Raw genomic sequence first — 12,841 nt, 5'->3', positions numbered from 1 at the left:
CGATGGGCTCATTGCAGCATGCATCATTATCTCAAGATCAAGTTCAGACTGCTCTCTCACTGACATTCCTGTCCAGCTTTACATTTGGGACCAATCTTGGCAAAAGCCTGCTCAACTGCTCACTTCTCTCACCATTAACCATGTGGACTCTGCCAGTGTATCATCACCCGTCATCATGTATCTCTCCAGTATGTGTAAACAAGGGAAGGCCCTGGTCAACCATAATGCTGGCGACTGAATTGATATCATGGCCTTGATGGTTCATGAATAGTATCTCGCCTCTTACCGAAAGCACGCTGCCTCACTAGATCTTCCAACACCAACAGAGTGGCAACATGGCCCTCATCATCAAACCGTGATTACATTCTTCAAGCACCATTTCCTCCATTGAGAATCTCAGTGTACGACCACTCTTGCCTTCTCTTTAAAATCTTCATTCACTATTATTTACTCAAGGTCCACATTACTATATTCTCAGTACCTTCCTTTCGCTGTATCTGCACGGATCAGCTCCTCATCCGTGGCTATTTCAATTTCCATCGTAACTCACTTTGCTCATTCCCTTCAGAGTTCCCCCATATAAACTCTCTTACCCATAAACCTGACATCTTGCGTAGCCTCTCTATGTCACTGGCTCAAATCACAAGCAAGGCCATCATGGAATACTTTGTTTTGCCCGTCAACAATTCACAACCTCTACCCCCCAACAGTCCTACTTCATGGTGTCTACCACTAGGAGAAGAACCATACTGTCACATACACTGTACTATCAGCATAGCTGCATTGGTGATAAGGCACTCGGGATTGGCATTGGCCATAATGCAAGATCTGCCACAAGACGTGGAAGAGCATTTTATGGAGACTCCTCAGATGATTCTCCCCTTCTGACTCCATCTCTTATATTGAAAGGGCAACACACCAGATAAGGACATATCCGGCAACTCAACCAGCAACCTGTTATTTAGGTGCGTCTAAAGCACAAGAAAATTAACCCGGAAAGCAGTGACGCATTGATGAGAATTGTTGGGAACAATGTACAAATCCGCTGCTCCATTAACTTTAAAGATGCAGCAAAGTAATTGATGTTGAATAATTGCCATTCCACAGTTCACAATTTCAAAAGCACAGTTGTGTTGCATCGGAGTGCTCGACCATCAAACAAGTAGGATTTCAAGAGGCGTACAGCTAAATCACGGAGGCCAACAACCACGTCACGAAAAACGTTATTAAAAAAGTGGTGAATATACCTACTGGTCCCTGGAAACAAAGAGGTGGCAAGGTGTTAATTGAAGGACCTTCAGCTATACCCTGCCACCCAATTATAATGCCACTACGCATATGCCTGTGACAATTCAAAACGACCTGCAAGTTTCAGGAAGTGTGGAATTTCAAAGAAACATGCTGCTGCTGGTTAGAACCAACAATCCAATCAGTACGACATATAGGAAGACCTTTAAAAAAAACACATTTAATGTTGCAGGCAGATCAATAGAACACAATTTACCAATGTTATTTCATGCCAAAGCTAGTTTCCAGCACACTGCCTTTGATGTACGTGCCAAGTCTTGGCACAAAGCCATCTCTCCAGCAGATGAATCAGCACATTAAACTGGCTCTTTAGTGCGCCGCGTCCCATTGTGACTCAAACTGTTCAGTGAGTACAATATTCCAACTGTTCGGTGAGTACAATATTCCAATTTGCTAAATACGATTAAACAATGTGAGAAATGTTGCTCCAAAGTATGACCCTCTCTTCAAATTTACAAAAATAAGGGATTTTCTTTCCAAACCAAATTCATCCAACCAAATAAAAGCCACAAAAATATTCAAAAGGTAAAGCTAAAGGTAAAGCTAATCATTAACCAAAAAGCTATATTATGACACAGCTAAGGAGTTGCCAATCCACTTGAAGCTATTAGATTCTTGAATTAAAATTGGAATGACATTGGATGCAATAAATCATAAGCAGATAGAGGTTTGTAATAACGGGAACAGCTATGGCAATACCTGCATTTACAGTCTAAAATTAGGTTTCTGTGGGTTATATTGTATTTAATTGGAATATGGGCGGCACAGTGGGTCGTCACTGTCTGTGTGGAGTCTGCACGTTCTCCCAGTGTCTGCGTGGGTTTCCTCCGGGTGCTCCAGTTTCCTCCCACAAGTCCCGAAAGACGTACTGTTAGGTAATTTGGATATTCTGAATTCTCCCTCCGTGTACCCGAGCAGGCGCCGGAATGTGGCGACTGGGGGATTTTCACTAACTTCATTGCAGTGTTAATGTAAGCCGACTTGTGACAATAAAGATTGACACAAAATGAGAATTATTGATTGAGCCAATAATCCAAGATGTATTGTATGAACTTAGGGATTCATAGGGCATTCATCTCACCATACTGTTAATAGCTGCATTATCACAAAAAAAAAGTGATCTTACTGCTGTCTCTGGATGGTTTGCAATCAGACTTGAAGATTGCTGCAGAAATCACAAAGGAATCCATGTCTCCTATTTTGAGTGAGCAGTAGAATAGTATTACCCTTGCTGGTCTATAACTCTTCCTAGTTACTGGGAACGCATTTTATAATAATAAAAGCTTATTGTCACAAGTAGGCTTCAATGAAGTTACTGTGAAATGCCCCTAGTTGCCACATTCCGGCGCCTGTTCGGGGAGGCCGATACGGGCAGAATCAGATGAATTTAATCTTACACGGATAACAGGATAGGGTAGCTAACTATGGTTGCATTTACCCTGAAGGTTTTGTTGCATAAAATCTCACTTCCGAGAGCTCCATGTCATGTACCTGCTGTTGGTCACCTAACACCTTCATCCTCATGGTGCATGGTCTTCCTCCACCATTTGGAAGGTAAGCACACAACTCATTTGGCTGATTCTTGAACGTTAAATAGCTTTTACTGCAACTCATTCTTATAACTATTAATCAACCTTTCTCCTGGGTTGCACAGTGTCCTTTGGGTTTATCTTCCATTCTTGGAGAAATTAAGCAAATGACTACTTCTTCTGGTTGGAAGGAGTGCCGAGTGGTCATCAATTTGAAAATTCTCATCAACAGAGTGAGGATAGAGATTAGGAGAAATTGCTTTGCGCAGAAGATTGTTGGAGTGTGGAACTGAAGGCTTTACATATATATATATATTTTTTTAATTAAATAGAATACAATTCATGGTCGCCACAAGACAGACATACCAGATCTGAGCCAAAAGGCAGAGCAGATACACTTGATCTTAGCCAAAAGGCCGAGAAGCGATGGCTTTACATATTTTTAAAGGAATAGGAAATTTTCAAAGCAGAGTGGTGCTGCATTTTTATTAACTGCTACAATCATCATCACAACCATCTCAGTCGAAGGATATCACTGCAGGAGTTCCTCAGGGAAGCATCCTAGGCCCAACCATCTTCAGTTGTTTCATCAATGATCTTCCTTCCATCACAAGGTCAGATGTGGGGGAGTTCAGTGATGATTGTACAATGTTCAGCACCACTTGCAACCTTTAAGATACTGAAGCAGCCCATGCCTATATGCAGCAAGACCTGGCCAACATTCAGTCTTGGGCTGATAAGTAGAAAGTAAGATTTGTGCCACACACATACTAGGCAATGGCCATCTCCAAGAGATAGTCCAACCATCTCATTGGTGCTCAATAGCTGAGAAATCTATGGCACATAATTTATCTCCTTACTCCCCAAAGCCTGTCGTAGAAGCTATAAGGCACAAGTCAGGAGTGTGACGGAATACTTTCCATTTTCCTGGATGAGTGCAGCTCCAAAAGTACTCAAGCTCAACACCAGCCAGGTCAAAGCAGTCCATTTGATTGGCACCCGATCCACCACCTTAAACATTCACTCCCTTTACCACCAACACACTGTGGCAGCAGTGAGTGCCACTCATAAGATGCACCACAGCAACTCACCAAAGCTTTTTCGACAGCACCTTCAAACACCCACGACCTCTACCACCTAGAAGGACAAAGGCAGCAGATGCAAGACTCCCTTCAAACCACACACAATCCTGACCTGGAACTATATCACTATTCCTACTGTTGCTGGGTCAAATTCCTGGAACTCGATCCCAGACAGCATTGTGGATGTACACACACAGTATGGACTGCAGCGGTTAAAGGCAGTGGCTCAGCATAACCTTCCCGAGAGCATTTAGGGATGGGCAATTGTTGACCTGGCCAGTGACACCCATATCCTACGAAATAATAAAATTTTAAAAACATTGTTGGTTTTTGGTCTTTTGACAGGGATGGCTTTGACTGAATGGGGGTGGGGAGCCAATGTAATTCACTGAAAAAAAATGCAGATTAGCAAGAAGGAAAAAAGATCTTGCAAGTGACCACAATTACGAGGACAGCCCAACAACGAGCATGTGACTCATGAACAATCCTCAAGCATTTCTATTCAGCATATACCACTTGGACGAATTTCTCCAAAGCCTACAAAATCCCCCCCACTGTTGATGATTTAATGGGAAGGAATGTGTGGAGCAATGCTCAGTTACTGACTCATTACTGTCCTTTCAAGTAGATATTCAAACCCCTTAAGTGACGAATGTGATATAAAATAGTTACTTTAAATATATTAGTTACAGTAATGTAGATGTCGGCGGGTCTAATTCAGGTTAGTTCACAGACAAAGGATTTCAGAGAGCATGGCAAGGAAGGGGGGAGGGGTGTCTAGTGTATGAGGTGAAAAGGATGCCGGGTAACAAGAGGCCAGGGGAAGGAATGAGAAGTGAGCCAATTAGGGTGTATGGCCAGGTCAGGAGGGGTATAGGATGACCTATGGGAATCGTGTATGTGAAACCTGATGCCATTTGAATGTATTTGCAAAGATGTCTTTGTTTCCAACAGCACTCGATTCTGGAGACCTAGGAGACTGCTTGTGTTCTGGGTTTTTGTGAAACGAGTCAGACTTGCAAGTCGAATAAAAATAACTAATGCTATGCCTACAAATCCATCTAGAGTTTTATTGAGGCCAGACTGACGGGTAAAGAATTTAATATTTTGTCATTTGGTGCCGGAAAGCCGGGATTTCACAAGACGGTTCTGACCAACCGCAAAATCAGAATTAGACTGATTTTGGACAAGGAAAGTGGAAAAGGGCCCACAATGTATAGCTGGAAAATGACCGCGCATTGATTTTTCCCCTCTTCTTATGGTCTGATTAGTCTGGTCACTCGCGGTTGGTACGGAAAGATCGTCTCGACGAAATCAAAGGTCGATCTGGGGATTAGAAATTTAACTGATAGGATTTCATAATTGATGATTCGGTTTTGGGTTAGTTTTGGAATTAATGGGACATCAAAATGATGGTTTAATGCCATGGGAGAGTTATGATTCGGTTTTGGAATTAATGGGACATCAAAATGATGGTTTAATGCCATGGGAGAGTTATGATTCGGTTTTGGGATTAATGGGACATCAAAATGATGGTTTAATTCCATGTGTGAGTGTTTTTGGAGAACTGATGGGACCTCAGGATGAGGGTTTAGTTCAATGAGTGTTTTTAAATCTATAGTTGATTAAGCGAAAATTGTATCCTTGGACTTTAGTGGCGAGACACGATAAATTTTAAAACAAACTGGATGCTGCATGTTAGTTAAAGCAGAAGTCTCTCAAAGGGTTAACAGCAACTTGAGATAACAGGCAGCTTGTGGTGTAATTGGATACCTTTCTTGAGTCAGTGAAACTCCAGCAAAGTTACGTTTTGAATTCATTAAATGAAACCAATGGATTTCTCCACCTCTTTGATAAAAGTGAATTAGTTTAGCAAGCAATTGATTGAAATTGCCAGAATCTTAAGTTTGAATTACTTGAAATAATGTTTATCTCATTTTATTTGTGAATTAATAGAAACTTAAAGAAACACACTGGCACCATTTTAAAAAGTGGAAATCTGGAGATGACAGTTGACTTTGCTCCGGTATAAATCACCGCAGCTAACTGCTCCCTCATTGATAGCAGCCAACATTTTTGTGAATGTAAGAAAAACTTGTTAAAAGAAAAATTGTTAAGATAAAGAATTAATTAAGTTGTAAAGTTATACACGTTTGTTTTAAGCAAATCGTAAATTCAGTTCTGAGTTGAGATCAGAGCTAAGCTTGTAGGTTGCAGTAATTCAATTTGAATTTAAGCATTTTAAGTTTTAAAAGAACACATTTTAAATAATTTTGCCAAGTAGCAAAAATTGCCATTGGTTATAAATAGGCCAAAAAAACCGTAAAAATTTTTTTTTAATAAAAAGAGCCAAAGTATGAAAGCTAAAGAGTTAATTAGATTATGGAGACAATATTGTCAACATGAGGGATAAGATCATGTTATTAAGTTGGCAAGAAAATGCCCTTAAAATGGGGATTCCAATTAGTGAAAGGGGGAACGAGAAAACTCTGGAGATCTTGAAAAAGGAGTGTGCAATCAAAAAAAACACACAAAAAAACGCGCAAGTAAAGAGAGGGTGGACTCGAGTAAAAAAAAAAAAAGGGAGCTACGTAGTTCAATGGCTGGCCTTGCATTGACAGAGGATGAAGATTTCGAAAATTGGACCAGGTCGGCTAGAGTTCCGACTGCACCAGTAGCATTGTCTGCACTAATTCCGGAACCACCAGAGTATCATAATTTATATCCAGTCACTGCTCCCCAGATTCAAATCATGCCAGCCTCTCCAGCCCCTTCGGTTGATAGCTTGGGTCCTATTTTACCATCTTCACTGTCTGTTAGAGAAGGGGAGCTCTGTTCCACAAGCCCAGTTAGCTCTAGGACCCATTCTCGGACAATGAGAGGGGGGGGTCTGATCCTATCCAGAAACAATCACGCATACCACCAATTCGGTCCCTTCAGACCGATATGGTAGGGCAGAAAAGTATGAGAACAAAGAAGGAGGGGGGGATGGTTCTGAGGAGCTGGAGCTCCCCCTAGTGACAGGGAAGGACGTCAAAGTCTTGGACGAGCCAGAGGAATCAGCTAGAGTGCCCCCTAGTGAGACTCTGAGACAGCTGCCGATTAGGAAAAAGCAAACCCTGACACTGTGACGGCCCAGCCCACGATAGAAGTTTATTTCCCATGGAGACCCAGTGAGATGATGGCTATTATGGCTGCAATCCCAGACAGGAAGAAATCTCCTGCTGCTTTCGTGGATTATCTAAGAACTACCATCTCAGTCTATCAAGCTGATTCTAGAGACCTCTGGGCCCTAGTCCAGCAGGTTTTAACCCCAGCAGAGTACCGCAATCATCTCAATCACTTGAATTATGCTAGCCACGCCGCACTCCAGCAAGCCCATGCTTTGGACGATGATAGACGGGCACAAATTCTGAATGCGTTGAATGTCACATTTCAAAAGCCCATATACATTTCTGCTATCTTAGACCTCAAACCTAAAAATACTGAAGAGCCAGAGGAATTTCTGGAACGTTTTAATGAAATCTACCGTGGGCAGTCAGGCGACTGGCCATACCAAAATGGTCAGAATTCCCCTCAATATTGTGCTATGTTAATGCATTGCCTACCACCTTCCGTGGCTACTGCCGTGAAATGTAATAACATGAATTGGACAGGGAACGACCCTTCTCAAATGGCCAGGGCAGTCAGATTTTATTGGAAGGAGGGTATAGGCCAGGAAGGAGGCTCAGTTACAAAGATTAAGACGGAGTATGTAATAAAAAAGGATGATCGTAGACCCCAACCAGCAGCAGAAATGGTGGCTTACCAGCTGGAACCCCACTATTGTGACCTTGAGTGGGTGGAACAACATTGGGTAGGATATCAAACCCACCCAAATGGACCCTCAGCTCCACCGTATGCACCAACAGCTTTACAACTGTCGGCCCCTCTGAGGGACCATTGGTCTACTGGGAAAAGAGGACGGGGCAGATATATAGGGAACAATGCATGTTTTAATTGCGGCCGTGCAGATCGCTGGCAACAGGAATGCCCCTTTAAAAGACAGGCAGCAGAAGGAGACTACCCGACCCAAAGGAGGGGGGTACCCACCAAGGGGAGGACAGATGAGGTACACTGACTTCTCCCAGGCAAACCCTTTCCCAACACAGGATTGACTAGCTAATTTAGTTATAAGGACTCGCCAATCGGACAGGGAACCTATTATTTCTCCGCAGATAAGAGATCCACATTACCCATTTGTAATCGACACTGGAGCAGCCATGTCTTCGGTGCAATCAGAACTTCGACTACCACTATCCGACCACACGCAGCATTTGTCGGGGTTCCAAGGACAGGTGTGTGAGTATCCTATTTCTGAACCTGTGACAGTCACTTACGAGAATAAGTCTGCAGATCATCAGTTGTAGTGACTACTGGATTGGACTGTAACTTGTTGGCCCGAGATTTACTGTGTATCTTCCAGCTACAGCTAGAGTGCGGAGACGAAGGGGTAACGGTTCAATCATGGAGGATGAGACAACAGTGCTATATTTCTATCACTACCCAGTGGTGGACGTTAGACATTGACCATTCACTGCATCACGTTACCCTGGCCTATGACAGAACCGGACAAAACAGGGAGTTGGAGGACAAGCACCGGCCCTTGGTAGGCCCTTGTACGACCGACTGTTCCAGATATACTGTACTGTTCTGGAAGGATGTTCAACAGCGGTACTCACCCAGCAACATGGGGACAAGCACCGGCCCGTAGCATATTACTCTTCCAAACTTGATCCAGTGGCGTTGGGCCACCCTGCTTGCACCCAGATCTTGGCAGCGATACACAATAGTTTGCAGGCTGCTGCCAATATAACTCTCCAACAGGATATTACGGTATATAGCTCCCACTCGGTCATCACACTATTGGGGCAACTGCAGACTCAGCACCTTACCGCAGCTCGTCGGAATAGGTATGAGATATACCTTTTGAACAATCCACGCCTGACATTTAAATACTGTACCACTATCAATCCAGCCTGTTTTCTTATCCGTCCCCCTGTCCGTGAAGACGCACCTGGCCACAACTGTTTAGCCTTGATTCAGGAAACTACCACAATAAGGGACGATCTGAGTGATATTCCGTTAGAACAACCGGACATGATTATGTATGGTCAAATATCCCACCGGGGTTTAGTTAATGACCTACTGCAGTCCCTCCTTATGCCCGTGCAGATTTCCGTCATTAAACGCGCTGCCCATACAAATGGTAAGACCCCAGTTGACGTTGGTAATGAATGAGCAGATTGTGCAGCACGGACAGCCACGCAAATTCAGCAAGTGATGGTGCCTAAAATGTTAGGTCAGACTAAACGTTCTGCAATAAATAGGTCGGCCTCTGACAAGCCAATGCCAACCATCCAAGACATCATAAGGTTACAGGAGGACGCTCTTGAGAGTGATAAACAAATGTGGAAATGGTTAGGTTGTACACATGATTCTGCTTCTTCTTTATGGACCACGCCAGCACATCGGACTTGTATGTCTGTATGTATGGCTTTATGGGTCATCGAATGTGTACACTTTGCATCTCATTGTGGGGCTCGGGGGGACTAGTGATTTGTTGCTGGACACTTGGTGGCACCCCAAAATGCAGGGGCTGGCCCTGAGTATCAATAATCGGTGTTTGATTTGTCAGCAATATAACACCGGCAAAGGTATCCCTTGTGGTCGGAGGCAAACCTCATTGCCCAGTGGTCCCTTTGAGACGTTCCAAATGGATTACATCGAGTTGAAAAGGTGTCAATGTTATAAATATGTTTTGGTTATTGTGGATGTGTTCAGCAGATGGGTTGAGGCATATCCGACTACAGATAATAAAGCTGCTACTGTGGTTAACGTTCTGAGGCAGGAAATTATTCCCCGGTACGGCATACCAGCTCAGTTGAGTTCTGATAACGGGTCTCATTTTCTTGCACAGATTAACCTGCCTCCCTTCCCCAGCACTGTTTTACAGGTGTGGAGCATGATGGGGTGGCTACGCACCGCCTGTGTAATCTTCGGCCTCGCCTCGCTTAGGAAGAGGTTGTGAAAGAGAGGGGGACTAGAGAGAGGACAGAGCATGTAAGGAGGGGAGTACAACTAGAACGTAGGTAGGAGATACACTTAATTCATTTAGGGCCCAGACAGAGGAAAACCCAGGTAGTATGAATCTCTTCTACCAGATTTACCACCGCTTGTATGGCCAGGGACGGGTTGTCTGCTACCCGAACCCTGCAGCGGTGTCTAGGTTATTTTCTGTTTCACCGCTTTGGGGCACTCCCCAAACAGTGGTTCATTGTCAGCATTCCGAGTCACCACCTGAGCAAGTCACTCTTCCTTACGATCCGGGTTCAGCACCACCGGCTATTTGCCTTCCCCTGCCTCGGGATAATTCCCACTCCAGTATGATAGGCTGCAACGGTGGAGGGCATACAGACCTAGCCACTTCACTCCCAATAGGGACTCCCGGTCGTACGAGAATTGTTTCAGCAGTGACGGGTATGGCTGTTTGCTGGTAGAGGTGGAAACGAATATAACATGTCTGTTCCCCACCTGTACGGACAGGAGGTGTCATATCACTCAGGCGTCTGGCCAATGCGTTTGTTACAACACCACCTGCGTTCCATTGAACGCAGGTCTCCAGCTCCTTTGTGGCTGGGCGAATGTCTCTCATATCACTGCTGGGACTAGGGTTTTCCACATTGCTAGGAGGCCCGAATGGGCATTCCAAAGCTGGATAAACTGGGCTACTGGGGGATCCCTACACAACCGATATACTGATTGTGATGCAAGCCTGTACGCGGAGCAAGGATACTACTTTTTTTTTTTTTTTAATGGCACAGCGACCAATGTTTTGTCACCCCCATTTACCCGCCAAATTGCTAACGGGATTCTAGTCCCTACCACAGTCCCCTGCCCCTCGGCGTGGATGCTGCATAATTAGTTAGCACTCCGGGCAGTCTCAGCTGAATTCTGCGAGAACTGGAAAAAACCTCAGGTTCTCGCACCCAACCGGGGCCACTCAGCCAGATGGGAAATCCTGAGCGTCTTGACACTGGGAGGTGTGCGGGGGGGTTCCTTGGCGGTCAGCGATAGGGATTATTTTATTTGTGGCTTTACCATCTGGGAAACGAAACCTTGGGAGCCCTCGGGGCAATAACTAAGGAGTAGTCTCAACTGCGGTTGTTTGCCATGCAGAACCGGTATGCTCTTGACTATCTTCTGGCCCGTGAGGGTGGGGTACGCGCCATAGTGCAGGGCAAGTGTATCGTGGGAGTTCAAGACCTAACCGCTAACATCACTAAATTTATGGATCGCATACGGGATCACCTGGATGGAATGCAGGATCCTGGCTCTTGGGGTAACGGGATTTGGAGGTTGGAAGGACTGGTTGATAAATATGGCCATGTATTTAGCAGTGGCACTCGGCTGCATCTTTGTGGGCCTGGCCATCCTTAAATGCGTGATGGGTAGAATGCGGGGTGCACAGGAACAGATAGACGCCCCTAGAATCTTGGCTGTTCAGATCCACGAGGGTGCAGCAGATGGGGGGCTACAACAGGAATTGGAAATGCAGCGACAAATCTTTTTAGATGAGGGGCCGTAGCTACGGATTGAATAGCTAAGTTATCATGAAATGATAAAAGGAGGGAATGACGAATGTGATATAAAATAGTTACTTTAAATATATTAGTTACAGTAATGTAGATGCAGGCGGGTCTAATTCATGTTAGTTCACAGACAAAGGATTTCAGAGAGCATGGCAAGGAAGGGGTGAGGGGTGTCTAGTGTATGAGGAGAAAAGGATGCTTGGTAACAAGAGGCCAGGGGAAAGAATGAGAAGTGAGCCAATTAGGATGTATGGCCAGGTCAGGAGGGGTATAGGATGACCTATGGGAATCGCGTATGTGAAACTTAAAAAAAAAAAATATATATATTTTATTAAAGTTTTCAAACACAATTTTTTCCCTTACAAATCAAAAAAAGAAAAAACAGGTAACATGATAACTGCAATATAACATTGTTTAACTAACATGGTAAACTAACCAAATAACACAAAGTGATACTCACTCCCCCCCCCCCCCCCCCCCCCCCCCACCGCCCCCTCCAAAAACCCAAACAATTTACCCCCCCCCCCCCCCGGGTTGCTGCTGCTAGCCATCTATCTTCCCTCTAGCGTTCCGCTAGGTAGTCGAGGAACGGTTGCCACCGTCTGGTGAACCCTTGAGCCGATCCTCTCAGCGCAAATTTCATCTGCTCTAGTTTAATGAACCCCGCCATATCATTTATCCAGGCCTCCAGTCCGGGTGGTTTCGCTTCCTTCCACATGAGTAAAATCCTACGCCGGGCTACTAGGGACGCAAAGGCCACGACATCGGCCTCTTTCGCCTCCTGCACTCCCGGCTCATCCGCTACTCCAAATATAGCTAACCCCCAGCCTGGCTTGACCCGGACCTTCACCACCTTCGAGATCACTCCCGTCACTCCCCTCCAATACCCTTCCAGTGCCGGACATAACCAAAACGTGTGTGTGGTTCGCTGGGCTTCTGCCGCACCTCCCACACTTGTCCTCCACTCCGAAGAACCTGCTCAACCTTGCTCCCGTTATGTGTGCTCTATGCAGCACCTTAAATTGGATCAGGCTAAGCCTGGCACACGAGGAAGAGGAATTTACCCTGCTTAGGGCAACAGCCCACAAACCCTCCTCAATCTCCTCCCCGAGCTCTTCTTCCCATTTTCCCTTCAGTTCGCCCACCAGCTCCTCCCCCTCTTCTCTCATCTCCCGGTATATCTCTGACACTTTGCCCTCCCCGACCCACACCCCCGAAAGCACCCTGTCCTGGATCCCTTGTGTCAGGAGCAGCGGAAATTCCCTCACCAGTTGTTTCGTGAACGCTCTCA

General features: G+C 45.0%; 1 protein-coding gene and 1 pseudogene across 3 annotated transcripts in view; both read right to left on the bottom strand.

Moving 5' to 3' along the window:
* Positions 1-12,841, bottom strand: part of parn (poly(A)-specific ribonuclease (deadenylation nuclease)) — a 153,535-nt gene that overhangs the window by 16,276 nt on the left and 124,418 nt on the right. The window lies entirely within an intron of this gene.
* LOC140394643 (U2 spliceosomal RNA) lies at positions 3,129-3,265 on the bottom strand (annotated as a pseudogene).

The sequence above is a fragment of the Scyliorhinus torazame genome, chromosome 17 (genome assembly GCF_047496885.1).
Source record: "Scyliorhinus torazame isolate Kashiwa2021f chromosome 17, sScyTor2.1, whole genome shotgun sequence".
In the NCBI taxonomy this organism is placed as follows: Eukaryota; Metazoa; Chordata; class Chondrichthyes; order Carcharhiniformes; family Scyliorhinidae; genus Scyliorhinus; species Scyliorhinus torazame.
Note: the sequence above shows the minus strand (reverse complement) of the source record. Positions and strands in the feature narration are given on the sequence as shown.